This window comes from Pseudochaenichthys georgianus, chromosome 24 (genome assembly GCF_902827115.2).
Source record: "Pseudochaenichthys georgianus chromosome 24, fPseGeo1.2, whole genome shotgun sequence".
Lineage (NCBI taxonomy): Eukaryota > Metazoa > Chordata > Actinopteri > Perciformes > Channichthyidae > Pseudochaenichthys > Pseudochaenichthys georgianus.
Genome location: NC_047526.1, coordinates 33,087,590 through 33,101,358, shown reverse-complemented (window position 1 = coordinate 33,101,358; position 13,769 = coordinate 33,087,590). Strand labels below are relative to the sequence as shown.

At 41.2% G+C, this 13,769-nt stretch overlaps 1 pseudogene; it reads right to left on the bottom strand.

The window, feature by feature from the left end:
- LOC117439673 (nuclear receptor coactivator 1-like) overlaps positions 1–13,769 on the bottom strand; it is a 71,702-nt pseudogene that overhangs the window by 44,371 nt on the left and 13,562 nt on the right.

Sequence of the window (13,769 nt, the reverse complement as noted above, 5' to 3'; positions counted from 1 at the left end):
AAATATTCTCAATGATGTTTCTTATCACATTAATAGCGGGTCATTTGCAAGAAGGCCTCCATACAACATCAGACACATCTCACAACCTTCAGTTTTAAACAGATTTAATTTGCTTTGTTTTTGCTGCAATAATTCTCTCTATAAATTGTGATTTTTCTGCATCCATAAATTATCCAAACCAAATGAATCTCATTGCATTTACGGAGGGCTTGCTGAGACGTAACTGGGTTTGTTTTGAGCTTCTGTGTAAAAACAGGGTTTACAATAAAGTTATTAATTATTTAACTGCTCTTGTATTGTTTCTTGGAATATCAGGACACCAGAGATGAGTTACATTTTCCACTTCTGTGTATTACAAAAAATGCCCCTTCTGCTAAAACATACAATTGAAACCATGAGATTACTGTGTGTTTTCAAATGTTATTTGACACACACACACACACACACACACACACACACACACACACACACACACACACACACACACACACACACACACACACACACACACACACACACACACACACACACACACACACACACACACACACACACACACACACACACACACACACACACACACACACACACACACACACACACACACACACACACACACACACACACACACACACACACACACACACACACACACACACACACACACACACACACACACACACACACACACACACACACACACACACAGGTTACTCTCTAATTCTAATCTGGTAAACTACAATAACAAACAAACCAAACAAACCAATTAACCTTAATTAAATAACCACCTAATCCACCAGGGAACATTGTGAAAGCACATCTTATGCATGAAACCTCAACGCTCTCACGACAACAGCATTTCAAACAGCTGTTAGTCACTTTAATGGTTTTACCTCTGCATCACCTCAACATGTCTTGTATGTTAATATTTAGAGCGGACTAATTCTTAAAGGGGACCTATCATGCAAAATGCACTTTGTGATGTCTTTTATACATCAACATGTGTCCCCGGTGTGCCGGGGAACTCACGCAGCGTCAGAAAATAAAACCCTCTCTCTTTTCCTCCGTACCCAAATCTCTAAAAACGGGGCTACAACGGAGCTGATCCAGATTTGCGTCCGATATGACGTAACATCTGAAATGTGGACCCACGGGCCAATCAGAAACGTTGCTATCAGAAACAATGCCCGACTGTTTTGGACGTAATATGGTCGGTGTTTACATTAGCATCGCTAACACTCAGAGCTAACCTGTGCTGGAGAGCATGTGCGTGAAGAAGCAGGAAGTAGAAAGGAACTCACGTTGTGGTATAACCGGCAAGAGAGAAAGCCTTTGAGCTCCAGACTGTTTCAGATCCTTGATAATCCATGATATGGCGTTTCATCACGGCAGCATTTAGTTTAGACAGTAGCTGCCGGGTCCCGCATGAGCTCAGACCCCTCCTTTTTTTAAAGCTTTATTCCCAAATCAGCACTTTAGAAACAGGAAGTGAAACAGAGGGATATGAGGCATGGCTAGAATGATCTGTTTGGTATTTTGAGCAAAACACTTCATAGACATGTCTTTTATATATTTTCATATATCTGAGACCCAAGCTATTGCCTAAACATAGCATGATAGGTGACCTTTAAGTTTGCACGGAATAGCATACAAAAGGAAAAAATACCACCACAGTTAGAGCTACAAACCAACTGTAGAATTATTGATTAATATACTGATTAACTATTCGATTAATTGACCATTTGTTCGATACAATGAAAAACTGCAATTCCCACTTTCACATCTTCAAATTGTATATAATAAAAACCTATAGGACATGTTTCTAAATCATAAGACAAAGACCAGCAGCATGTTCTCACGTTTCAGAGACTGAAATGCAAAAATTAGGCATTTGTAAACTACTGCGAAGATTAAACATTATGAAAATAACTGCAATTTCCAAATGTGTCATTTTAGAAAGTCTTGTTCTGACCGACCGTCCAACACCTTTACATAAAAAACAAAACGGGTATTATGGACATCTTAAAAGCTGTAACCTTTGATTATTTGGGCATTAAGAAAATATAGATTATTCTTCTCAGTAATAGATTACCTCTACCTCTGCCCAAGTAGATGTTCCTGCTGTGAAATAAACAGGACAACACAAACCATCTTGTAAATAGGTGTAAAACACCGGTGTAGCACTTAAAGAGTCCCTGCTTGTCAAATAAAAACTCTGCTAAGATCCAGCCCATTGTTTCCCGCCATCTGTGTCCCACCAGGATGTTCACACACACACACACACACACACACACACACACACACACACACACACACACACACACACACACACACACACACACACACACACACACACACACACACACACACACACACACACACACACACACACACACACACACACACACACACACACACACACACACACACACACACACACACACACACACACACACACACACACACACACACACACACACACACACACACACACACACACACACACACACACGTGTGTGTAACAACCATAGGTAAACAGGTAAACGTGAGCTCTAGTATGAGACACAAAGAAATGGTTCCTTATAAGTTATTCAATATGCATGAGCTCAATGTAAAAATATATATTTATGCAAAGCGGGGAATTATCTTTCGTGAATCCTCAAAATAAAAAGAGAAAAACCCCTGAATATATGAGAAAATGTATGTTTCATTACATCCATGCGAGTGTGTTTAGACAAGCATGATCCAGTGCCTCTTCCACATGTTTACACAGACCATTCTAAATCTCAACACGCTCGCGGACAGGATGGCAATTCATCATGAATATCCTTTATTTGACGTCCACTGGTGTAATTTTAAGTGTGAGCGTGGATGTGTGGAAAACTGGTTTAATTCAGACATGATGGGATGTTCAGAGACATGTGTGTGGACAAAAGTACAAAGTGCAGTAATGGCTCTCCACAAAATACAATGTACAGACTATGAAATACTTGATTAGATAGTTTTAACTTTAACCTCACAAACTTCCAATTATCTTTCACCTAGGGGCTTTTTAATAGACACAAGTGTGTGAGTATAACGCACAATACTTCAAAATCCCTCGTATCAAAACAACTGAACAGTTATCATGCCATTTCAACTATTATGCGGTTGTCTTTTTATGGATCTTCTCACACTGATTTACTTGCTTGTAGTCGGAATCTATCTTCACCTCCGATGGGCTTCAAATTTGGATGTATCATTATGGAAATGATTGCTAAGACTGATGGCAAAAAAGCAATTAACTGATTAGTTGAACGGAAGTAAATTAATCTAATCCAAGACTAATTTGTCAACAAAAATACAAACTATGTTCTTGTTTAAGCCAATGTAAAGATTTCCTTTATTATTTCTACATTAATCATTGTGTTTTGCATTGTTGATATAAAAACTATTCATTTTCATGAAGTTATCTGCTGTTTTCCACACTATTCGTAGTCCAGACCAGTGGTTCTCAAATGGGGGTACGCGGACCCCTAGGGGTACGTTGGAGTACTGCAGGGGGTGCGTGAGAAAACAACGTAAGTCGTGCATTCAAACAAACTACTAATAGTAGATTAACTACTTTCTTCAAAGGTTTACAGAAACTCTGGATAATAAAATGCTCTCTTTTCCTCTCCCTCTCCGACAGCCCGCCAGTCTCGTGCAGCTCGCTGAACCTGTAATGAGTGACCCGACAGTGAAGAATACACATGTGTAACTAGTTTAGCCAGTTCCAGAGTGGATCATCTACCGAAGTGTGTTAGGTCTAACCCTTAGTGTATTTCATTTTGCTCCAAGTCCACTCAACGGTCCGTCACAGCGGCGGAGCTGTGATCATGCAGAGCTGCGTGTTCTCGGTCAGCAGCAGCTGATCTCTCTCTCTCGCGTCCGGTTAGACTTCACTCGCGTTTATGTCCAAATCTATCAGATCTAGCTAGTTCTAGTTAATGATATGACTGCCTGCTTATCAAAGGACCTAAACAATAAGCGTTGCTTGGCAACGGCGTGTGGCCGCAAAGTATAGCGCAGCATTATGCACGTGTTTATATGAGGGGTCAAAATCCCATGCTCAAAAAACATCTTGCAATTTAGACTTTTTTTATTTTAAAATGTTACAATGCTACAGTGGACATTTTCAATGGGCTGGGTCCCAGGAGCTTTTTTTCCATGACAATTTGTTTTTGCGCCGACATATTTTTTCAAAGGGGGTACATTATTGAAAAAAGTTTGAGAACCACTGGTCTAGACGATTAAAGGTGGGGTAGGTAAGTTTGGAGAAACCAGCTGGAGTGCGCTAGAATTTGAAAGCACACAGCCGAAAATAATCTGCCCCTTCCTTCAGACTTCCTCACAGAGCCCCTCCTCCAACACACGAACGTGCACATGACCAATGAGGGCACGAGATAAGTGTGTGCCCAGATGGAAGGCTGACAGGCAGGTAGGCCATCCAGTTACTTTAGCCGGCTCAGATGATTGGTCGTGCTTTTTACAGCGCCACGGCTTCCACAGATGAAATGTTTTTATGGATTTATTGTCAAAGCATTTAATGTATTCATTGCTATCGGGACGTTAAGAGCATTCCATGGAATATAACAAGTGTTTCTGAAGTGAATTACCTACCCCGCCTTTAATCTGAAAAATTATTGACAGAATAATAGATCAGAATAATCGTTAGTTTCAGCTCCATTAGCAACATTAGCAAACGAGCACATTAAGTCCACGGCTCCTTTGTCTTGCTTCACTTCTCTGAATATTAAAATATTGACCTATGCTCACCGCACATCATCCTACAAACATGGCCTTGAGCCTTAGCGAAGAGTTTAGTACACGCAGTTAAAATAGGTTGATAAAGTAACATAAGGTTATTCTAGGAATATCAAGTGTTGAATAATAAAACAGTAACATACAATATATTCTAAATGAGAAGAAGCCAGAGTACACACAGTGAGCGGGAGCTAGGGATGCACCGTTAATCAGAATGGTATCGTAATCGCTATATGGACTAGTGCAATATCAAAATGGCAGTGAGCGCAATATTTAGAAAAGGCAAAATATGTGAAGAGTATTGCGGAGCTTCCATCCTACAATTGATAATCTTCAGAGTTAAATCACAAATCCTTGAATGGTACAAAGTCACGCCTTGATCATTTTCACATATAACGTGGATATCGTTCTTCCCCTTATATTGCAAAACATATCGCAATTTCTGTCTAAATAATCGCAAATTAATTATTTTTTCAAGTTGTGCATCCCTACAGATTCAAGATTCAAAGGTTTTATTGTCATGTGCACAAAGCTACAGTGTAGAAATGGCAATGAAATGATTCTGACCTGAGCTCCTCCAACAATGCAACATATATAATAAAATACAAAAACACAACAAATAAATAGAAATAATAATAAATATCCACAGACAGAGAATCAGCACTTTGGAAACAGGGCTGAAACAGAGGGGATTATGGGTAATGCTGCAATCATATGTTTGGTGTTTCAGCCAATCAGAGGCAGGCTCTGTATATATCTGAGAGCTGTAATGTATTGATGAAAAACAGTACAATCGGGGATCTTTAACAGAGATCGCATTAATACTCCACTTACTTGATCTAGGGCTCCAGTGGCTGAGTCATGTGTGAGGCTGTGGTCGGCCAGGTCCGGGGCTCAGAGTGAGGATAAAGGTGAGGAAGGGGAGTCGGTGGAGGACCGGAGGTGATGGAGCAGTGGTCCTGGGGGGGGGGTTATGGCTCCACGGCCGCTCTGTCACATGGCACCATCCCAGGTGCAGGGAGGAGCCGGCTGGCCACCGACTGGGAGGAGACAACAAGGAAAAATACATTATTTTAGTATAGTACTTTATTATTTGCCCCTTTTGTTTATTTGTTTGTTTGTTCACCATGTAAAGCGGCCTTGGTTCCCTTGAAAGGCGCTATACAAATGTAATCTATTATTATTATTATTATTAGTAGTAGTAGTATGCAATGCTGTGAATTTTTCATTTGGCATTGTATAAATGATCCTGTAATGACATTAGTTTATTTTCGGCGGGAGTTTTCAACCAGGATTGCACCATTTAAAAAAAGTATTATTATTAGAGATGTCCCGATCCGAGGCGATCACGTGATTTTTAAAAGATCGGGAGAAAAACCGGGGATCAGGAATTTTTTTTTTTTTATAAAATATTTGTATTATTTTATTTAATGTTACAAAACAAAAATGACCATGTTCACGTCTTAAAGTCATCCTGAGGCCTTAGTTTTGGTTTAAAATTACACAACATCATGTATGTGTTGCTTCTTTTGGGCTTGTTTTCATAGACCTGGTTGCTTATCTCTCTGAAAGCTGGCAACAGAGTGGGCGCAGTGTCTAATAGTAGCAGCAAGCTAACGAGAGGCTACGTTCAGCTGGTGACTCGGGAGTCGGGACAGAGAAAATGTCAGGAGTTTGGAAGTATTATGAAATTGAAAGCGAAGGCAGTGTAACAGCCAGATGCAATGTTTGCAAGGCGGAGGTTCCACGTGGTGGAAAGAACAGAGCTACGTTCAACACGACCAATCTAACACGCCGCCTGAGAGACAAACACCAACAACAACACGGCGAGTACACAGCGGCCACTCAGGTAACGGCACGGAAACAACCGACACTTTCAGAGACTTTTAAAAGGAAAGAGAAACTGCCCCAGAACAGAGACAAGGCCAAAAATAACAGCCAAGATAGCTGAACTCATCGTGTTGGATGACCAGCCGTTATCTGTTACCTTTTTTTTCTCTTAATGCATTGCATAAAGATCGGATCGGGAAAAATCAGTATCGGCAGATTGTCAAAATCAAATGATCGGAATCGGATCGGGAGCAAAAAAAGGTGATCGGGACATCCCTAAATATTATATATATATTTAAATAAAAAAATGCAAAAAATTGAGTGGTGCGAAATCGGAAATACAAAATTCTGAAAATATCAAAATTAATTATTCAAGTGCTTCAGAGAAGGTTTGGCCTTCAAACGGTATTCTACTCGACTCAATTCATTTGAAATGAATTAAAAGAAATCCTCGTTTGGTACATATCCTCAAAAACATCATGACCATTTTTACATATCACTGCAATATAAGACATCATTGAAATAACCTATTCCAAATTGTGCAGCAAACATTTTTTCCACAAAATCGCACACCAGAAAAACACCTATTTTTGATAAGTCAACATGCAATCTATAGTTCTCTCCACGCTTCTTTAAAAACAAGCGTACAACAACAAAAGGCTAGGCAACAGGGCAGCACAATGAAAGCTCCAATAATACAAACCTACACCTCCGGCAAGCTGTCATTGCACGTTATCCCATTCTTCAAGAAACCGTCAGATGCTTTAACGAAGAAGCGCAGACGGCCACTTTATTAATCATCGTCAGCACACACACACACAGCTGAACACACCGATTCGTCTGATCCTGGTGTGTGTGTTTCCTGACAAGACATCATCCTGACATCTGGCTAGTTACCGCACAGCAGGGAGGTGAAGCTGAACACTAATTAAAATCTGTCAACTTCAATGACTTCACCTATAATTATCATACGGCCTCGTAAACAACCGCACAAGACTATTCGAGGTTTTTCTCTATATACCTTCTTCTTCTTCTTCTTCTTCTTCTTCTTCTTCTTCTTCTTCTTCTTCTTCTTCTTCTTCTTCTTCTTCTTCTTCTTCTTCTTCTTCTTCTTCTTCTTCTTCTTCTTCTTCTTCTTCTTCTTCTTCTTCTTCTTCTTCTTCTTCTTCACTTAGTCCTACATCCAAATATGTCTCGAACTAGAATTGCAATGTCTACATGACAAAGACAAGTATGCGAGTGTAGCAACACCAAGAGACCAATGTAGGAAAGTCTCACAGCAATTTGACAGCGCCTTGATACAATAATTGTATTATATAGTTCCTATGCTTAGAGTATAATGTATAGATGGTGAGTGGGCGATAAAAACAATCCCTGTGGATCAGACTGCGAACGTTTTAGAATTAAACTCGTAAAAGCAGTATGGCTGCTTTGGATTTAATCCAACCCCATTTGAATTTTGACTTGAGCGGTCCCTTATCGATACTGTCTTTTTACGTTAGTGAGCCGGATCATTTGGCGAGGCTCTCTGATGCCCCTTTCACACCAGCGCCTTTTCAGCTCCGGCTCGGAGCTAGAGCCTGAAAAGCGCCGGGTTTTCCTGTTCACACCGCAGCGGCGCCGGCTCTTAGCTCCGGAATCCGCTTCATTTCCAGCTCCAAAAAATTGTCGGTCCAGAGGCAAGAGCTTCGGAGCTAAGAGGTGACGTCGCTTACGTCTCTCTTACGTCGAGGCGTGCAGGAAACTAAACCCACCTCCCATGGGTCGACTGTTATGCCTGCCTCCAAGCAGTAGTGCCTATAAACACACTTTATAAAGTCAGGCAACACTAACCAGGCTTCGTGTGATTCTGTTTATCTCTACCTTACTTTGACCATCCGTTCACTGTTATCGATCATTGTGGAGAGAGGCAGACGTGTTGTTTTGTATTATTGCAGCTATCGGATGCAAGTAGTCAGTTTAGCTTCGGTTGCTATGCCAACATCACCCGTTTTATACCAGAGAAACTTTCATAACAGCGTTGTGATACCAAACCGTGTCAATTCCGACTGACACACATTCACTTAGGCTAAGGGAACTGGGGATATGCATCAGCTGCTTGTGTGAGTGGGACAGTGAATACTTTAGAGCGGCCGCTGCAGTGTGAGCTAACCGGGAGCTAACGGGAGAATAAACTCCCGTGGAAGAGCTGCACTGCAGCGGTCGGTAAATGCTGCAGAAACACATTAATAAACAATGAACCACGGCACTCTGGAGCAAAGTATAAGGTTGGAGAAGTCGTTATTCAATGTATTCTGGCTTCGTGTGATTAAAAGCAACACGATCATCGACCCGACGCAGTTGTTGTTGTTGTGAGCTGCCGTTGGGGAGCAAATCAGCGATGTAAACGGTGACGTCATGACGCAGCAAGGGCAGCTCTGGGGCGCCAGTGGGCGGTGTGCACAGAGCGGGAGCTGAAAAGGGAAACCGGAGCTGAACCAGAAAAGCTCCCGCTCGGAGTTAGAAACTGAAAAGCGCCGGTGTGAAAGCCGCATTAAAGCGCCGGCTGTTTCGGCTCCCAAACGGCGCTTCATGTTTCCACAATTTACCACGGAGCCTCAGTTTCGCCGCTGCGAGGCTCTGGTGCTCGCAGCTCACTAGCACCGCTCATCACATCCAAATCGCGCACATTCCGTGTTGTCCTGTGGCAGACACCGCCGATGTCGGGGAAACGATCTTCAATACACCGATAATAATCCCACCAGACTCCTTTGCCCCTCCAACAGAGGGATGTCCTCGGCCTTTTCGTCATTTCAAGCGATAAAAACTCTCGATCTTCTCTCGAATTATTAATACTTTTGGTCAAATGATTGCAAGACGCCCCCCTGGCGGAAACGCTGATAATGAGGGTATTAATTAAGGGATTATTCTGATAAAAGTAGCATGCAGGACTGACTGACTAAATGAAACAACTAGGGATGGGAATTTGAAAGCAAATGAATATTCGACCCCCCAAAAAATGAATGATTCCCCTCATGGGGACCTCCAATTTGTAAGGGAGGCGAGTCCCCACACTTGACTATGTAAACAGATTTAGGTCCCCACAAGTATAGTAATGCTCCACACACACACACACACACACACACACACACACACACACACACACACACACACACACACACACACACACACACACACACACACACACACACACACACACACACACACACACACACACACACACACACACACACACACACACACACACACACACACACACACACACACACACACACACACACACACACACACACACACACACACACACACACACACACACACACACACACACACACACACACACACACACACACACACTGTATTATTGTATGAGAGGTTCCAGGTTGAATTGAGGCGAATATTTGTAATGTTCAGAGGTTGTTGTGTTTAATATTCATGACAATATTTGTCATTGTTCAAATGATAATAAACATTTGCATATCTGTCCACTCATATGTTGATAAGAGTATTAAAAACATTCCTCTAAGGCAGTGGTTCTCAAACTTTTTTCAATAATGTACCCCCTTTGAAAAAAAATGTCAGCCAAGTCCCCCTGATCAGCGCAGAAACTATTTGTTAGGGGAAATGCCTATATAAAGAGGTACAGTACGGCGCTGCACCATCAGTGTCTGATTTATTAAAACATCAACCTTGTAACTGAGAAACACTTAAATGCTACATTTCAAATGTTTACAATCCATCACTAAATTCATGGCAAACCAATTTTAACATCAAGCAAAAACACTGAGACGACATTAGTTGCATTTAACTGATCTTTTTATTAAGTTGTACAATGTAGTGAAACATGGGCTCGTGCTTCACTGAGGATCTTTGTCATTCTGACAGCGAGGCAAACCGCAGCTATTACACTTCACATTTTGAAATATGTCTAACTGTTCATATAAAACCCACACTGCTCAAACTTCCTTACTTTTCCTCATTGGAATATCTATTTATTTTGGGGCGTGGGGAACGAAGAGAAAAATAAATATGAGCATTTTATGAGCATGGGATTTTGACCCCTCCTATACACATATGCATAATGCTGCGCTATACTTTGCGGCCACACGCCGTTGCCAAGCAACGCTTATTGTTTAGCTCCTTTGATAAGCAGGCAGTCATATCATTAACTAGAACTAGCTAGATCTGATGGATTTGGACATAAACGCGAGTGAAGTCTAACCGGACGCGAGAGATCAGATCAGCTGCTGCTGCATGATCACAGCTCGACTGTTGAGTGGAGCAACATTAAATAGCCTACACGAAGAGTTAGACCTGACGCACTTGTTTATCTACTCTGGAACTAGCTAAACTAGTTATAAATATATGTATTCTTTACTGTCGGCTCACTTAGTACAGGTTTAGCGAGCTGCACGAGACTGACGGGCTGTCAGGAGAGGGAGTGGAAAAGAGAGCACCCGTTTACTTTCCCCATTTTATTATCCAGAGTTTCTGTAAAGTTTTGAATAAAGTAGTTACTATTAGTAGTTTGTTTAAATGCATTACTTATGTTGTTTTTTTCATTAACATAAAATAAATCTCATGTACCCCCTGCAGTACTGCAACGTACCCCTAGGGGTCCGCGTACCGCCATTTGAGAACCACTGCTCCAAGGTACATTAGGAACAGATACAAAATGTGCGATTAAATATTTTAATCGACTGACAGCCCTAAAATAAATACAAGGACGAGGTGACAAATGGTGCAGATGTGGAATAGTGAGTTTGTTTGTAAAAGTAAGTCAGAAAAAGGTCAATCGGAGAGTCTTGAACCAGAGGTCTAGTCTTATTTAATTCTTAACTTACGGCACTTGTGTTAGTCAGTGCACCACATGTTACAGCACTTAGTTCTAGTCTCAACACATACCGAGAACCAAACTGCAGAGCCTTAAAATCAGCTGTTTCAAATCTGTATGGTCGAACTTTAAATGTGTGGAGAAGGGCTATTGCTTTCGATTTGTTGATCAACATATTCATGTAAGCTGATTTTCTCACATCTGATAAAGGTGTTCAACGTATAACTGCACGGTGTAGAAAGCAATAAGACTAAATAAAGCTTTGATAGTCAAATACTTGCAGGAACACAAATGAAGTCATGAACTAATGTACATTCCCAAAGTTATTGAAGTGACTGTTATTTTGTATATATTGATTGTTGTGTTTTTTATGGGGGGGTGACGTCACGTCGTGTCACGTGACTTGAGCCGTCCCTTATAGATACTAGGGATGCCAGCGATTATTCGATTTTTTCGAATATTCGTTACAGTCTCCATAATCGAAAATTATTATTTTTCTGGCTCAGTTTCAACCGAAATATAGACTAATGCTAATAATAGTATTAATAATTGTAAATGGCCATTGGTCACACCACCAGTTTGTTTTACTGTAATATTGGAGGAATAATAAATATTAATAGTAATCGATTAAGGGCTGATCATGGTCAGTTTCTGGCATCCCTTTATAGATGCTATCTCTTTACGTATTACTGATGGGAATTCCGGCTCTTCTTATGGCGCGTTTCCACTGCAGGCCTCGCTCGGTTTGGTTTGGCCTTATTAGGCCCGGCTCACTTTAATGCTGCGCTTCCATTACAGTTTAGCCGTGACGTCATCTTCAATGAGAGCCCCAGAAAAACAACACAGCCGTTAGCTGTTAGCCCTCAGAGCTCAAGTTAAACAAGTACAAACCACAGACTGCCTGTGTCATGGAGAATACAGTCGCTGCTTTATTTATGTCTGTATAGGCCGTTGTTGTGAGTGTGGACGGTCGGAGCATATATAACGTTAGCTTAGCCAAGCTACATTTAGAAAACACACATTTTAAAAAGGGGTTTTTCGCCTGCCGTCTGTCTGCAGACTTGTCAAAGCATTGATTCATGGTTTTTACTAACCGGTATCAGTGTGTTGTTACTTCGGCATCATTTTGAAACGTGTATTACAATTAAATCACGGTCTAATATGATCATCTTATTGTAGTTGTAGCCCCCTTGCCAGCAATTCTCTCTAGTTTAGCATACTCAGCCCGACTCAGCCTGGTTGTTCCTGGCCCTAGAACCACGATTTAGTCGGGCCAGAAAAAAGGTGAAAAAGTAGCCCCGGGCCAAAACTAGGCCAAGTGGAAACGCAACCAAAAACGGGCCCCGCACGGCTCGGCACGCTTAAAGCGAGCTACCCGCTGCAGTCTAAACGCGCCATTAGTGAGCCGGATCATTTGGCTCGGCTCACTAAGAAGAGCCGGCTCCTAAACGAGTCTTCGTGTTACCACAGTTTACCACGTGTTGTGGAAACTTTCACTCGTCAACAATCTGGAGATGTAATAATAATAATAAAGTTGGTCCGATGCAAATCGAAGTTGTCTTAGTCGAAGTAGTTCTTTATTCAAAGCTTTGAAGGCACAGGTCATACAGAGTACAGAGTAGTAGCAGGAGTGCACACAGAGGCCAATGTGTGTGTTTTAGAGAGGAACTGTCGCTGTGCAGACAAAGAGAGATAACACTTGTTGCTGACTGCTATCTTGCAATGCTCTTTTGAGAAACAAGAGCTGTATTGTTCAAGTCGACCTTGGCAGGAAGCATCTGGGTGAACAACACGTCGAGCAATGAAAGCTGTACTGAGTAGTCTTTTCATCAAATAAGTGTTGCATTATCGATCTTCTCTCGATTGCATTATTCCACTCAGAAAAAGTTCTTTCATTCAAGTCTTCATTTTCTGTTAAAGCTGCTCAGCAATGGAACTCAATCCCACCTCCAATCAGAGACCAGACCACATTCACTTTGTTTAAATCCCAACTCAAAACCTGGTTAGTGAGGAATCAGCTCTGCAATCCACCGCCTGTGTTTTAACATGGTCTTTTGTTTTGTTTTAATGTTCTGTATTTTAAATTGTTTTATTTAAGTATCCCAGTAATGACTGTTGCTTGTTTTAAATGTATTGTATTTACTAGTTTAAAATGGAATGTGTTTTAGGTTGACTTTTAAAATCTGTCCAGGGACTACAGATGAAAAATAGCTTCTTGGCTAACTCTGGCACGCTTACAGAAATGTTCATTAATGTCCCTGTTAAATAAATGAATACATAAAATAAATAAATAATTTATGTTTTTGGTCAAATGACGGCA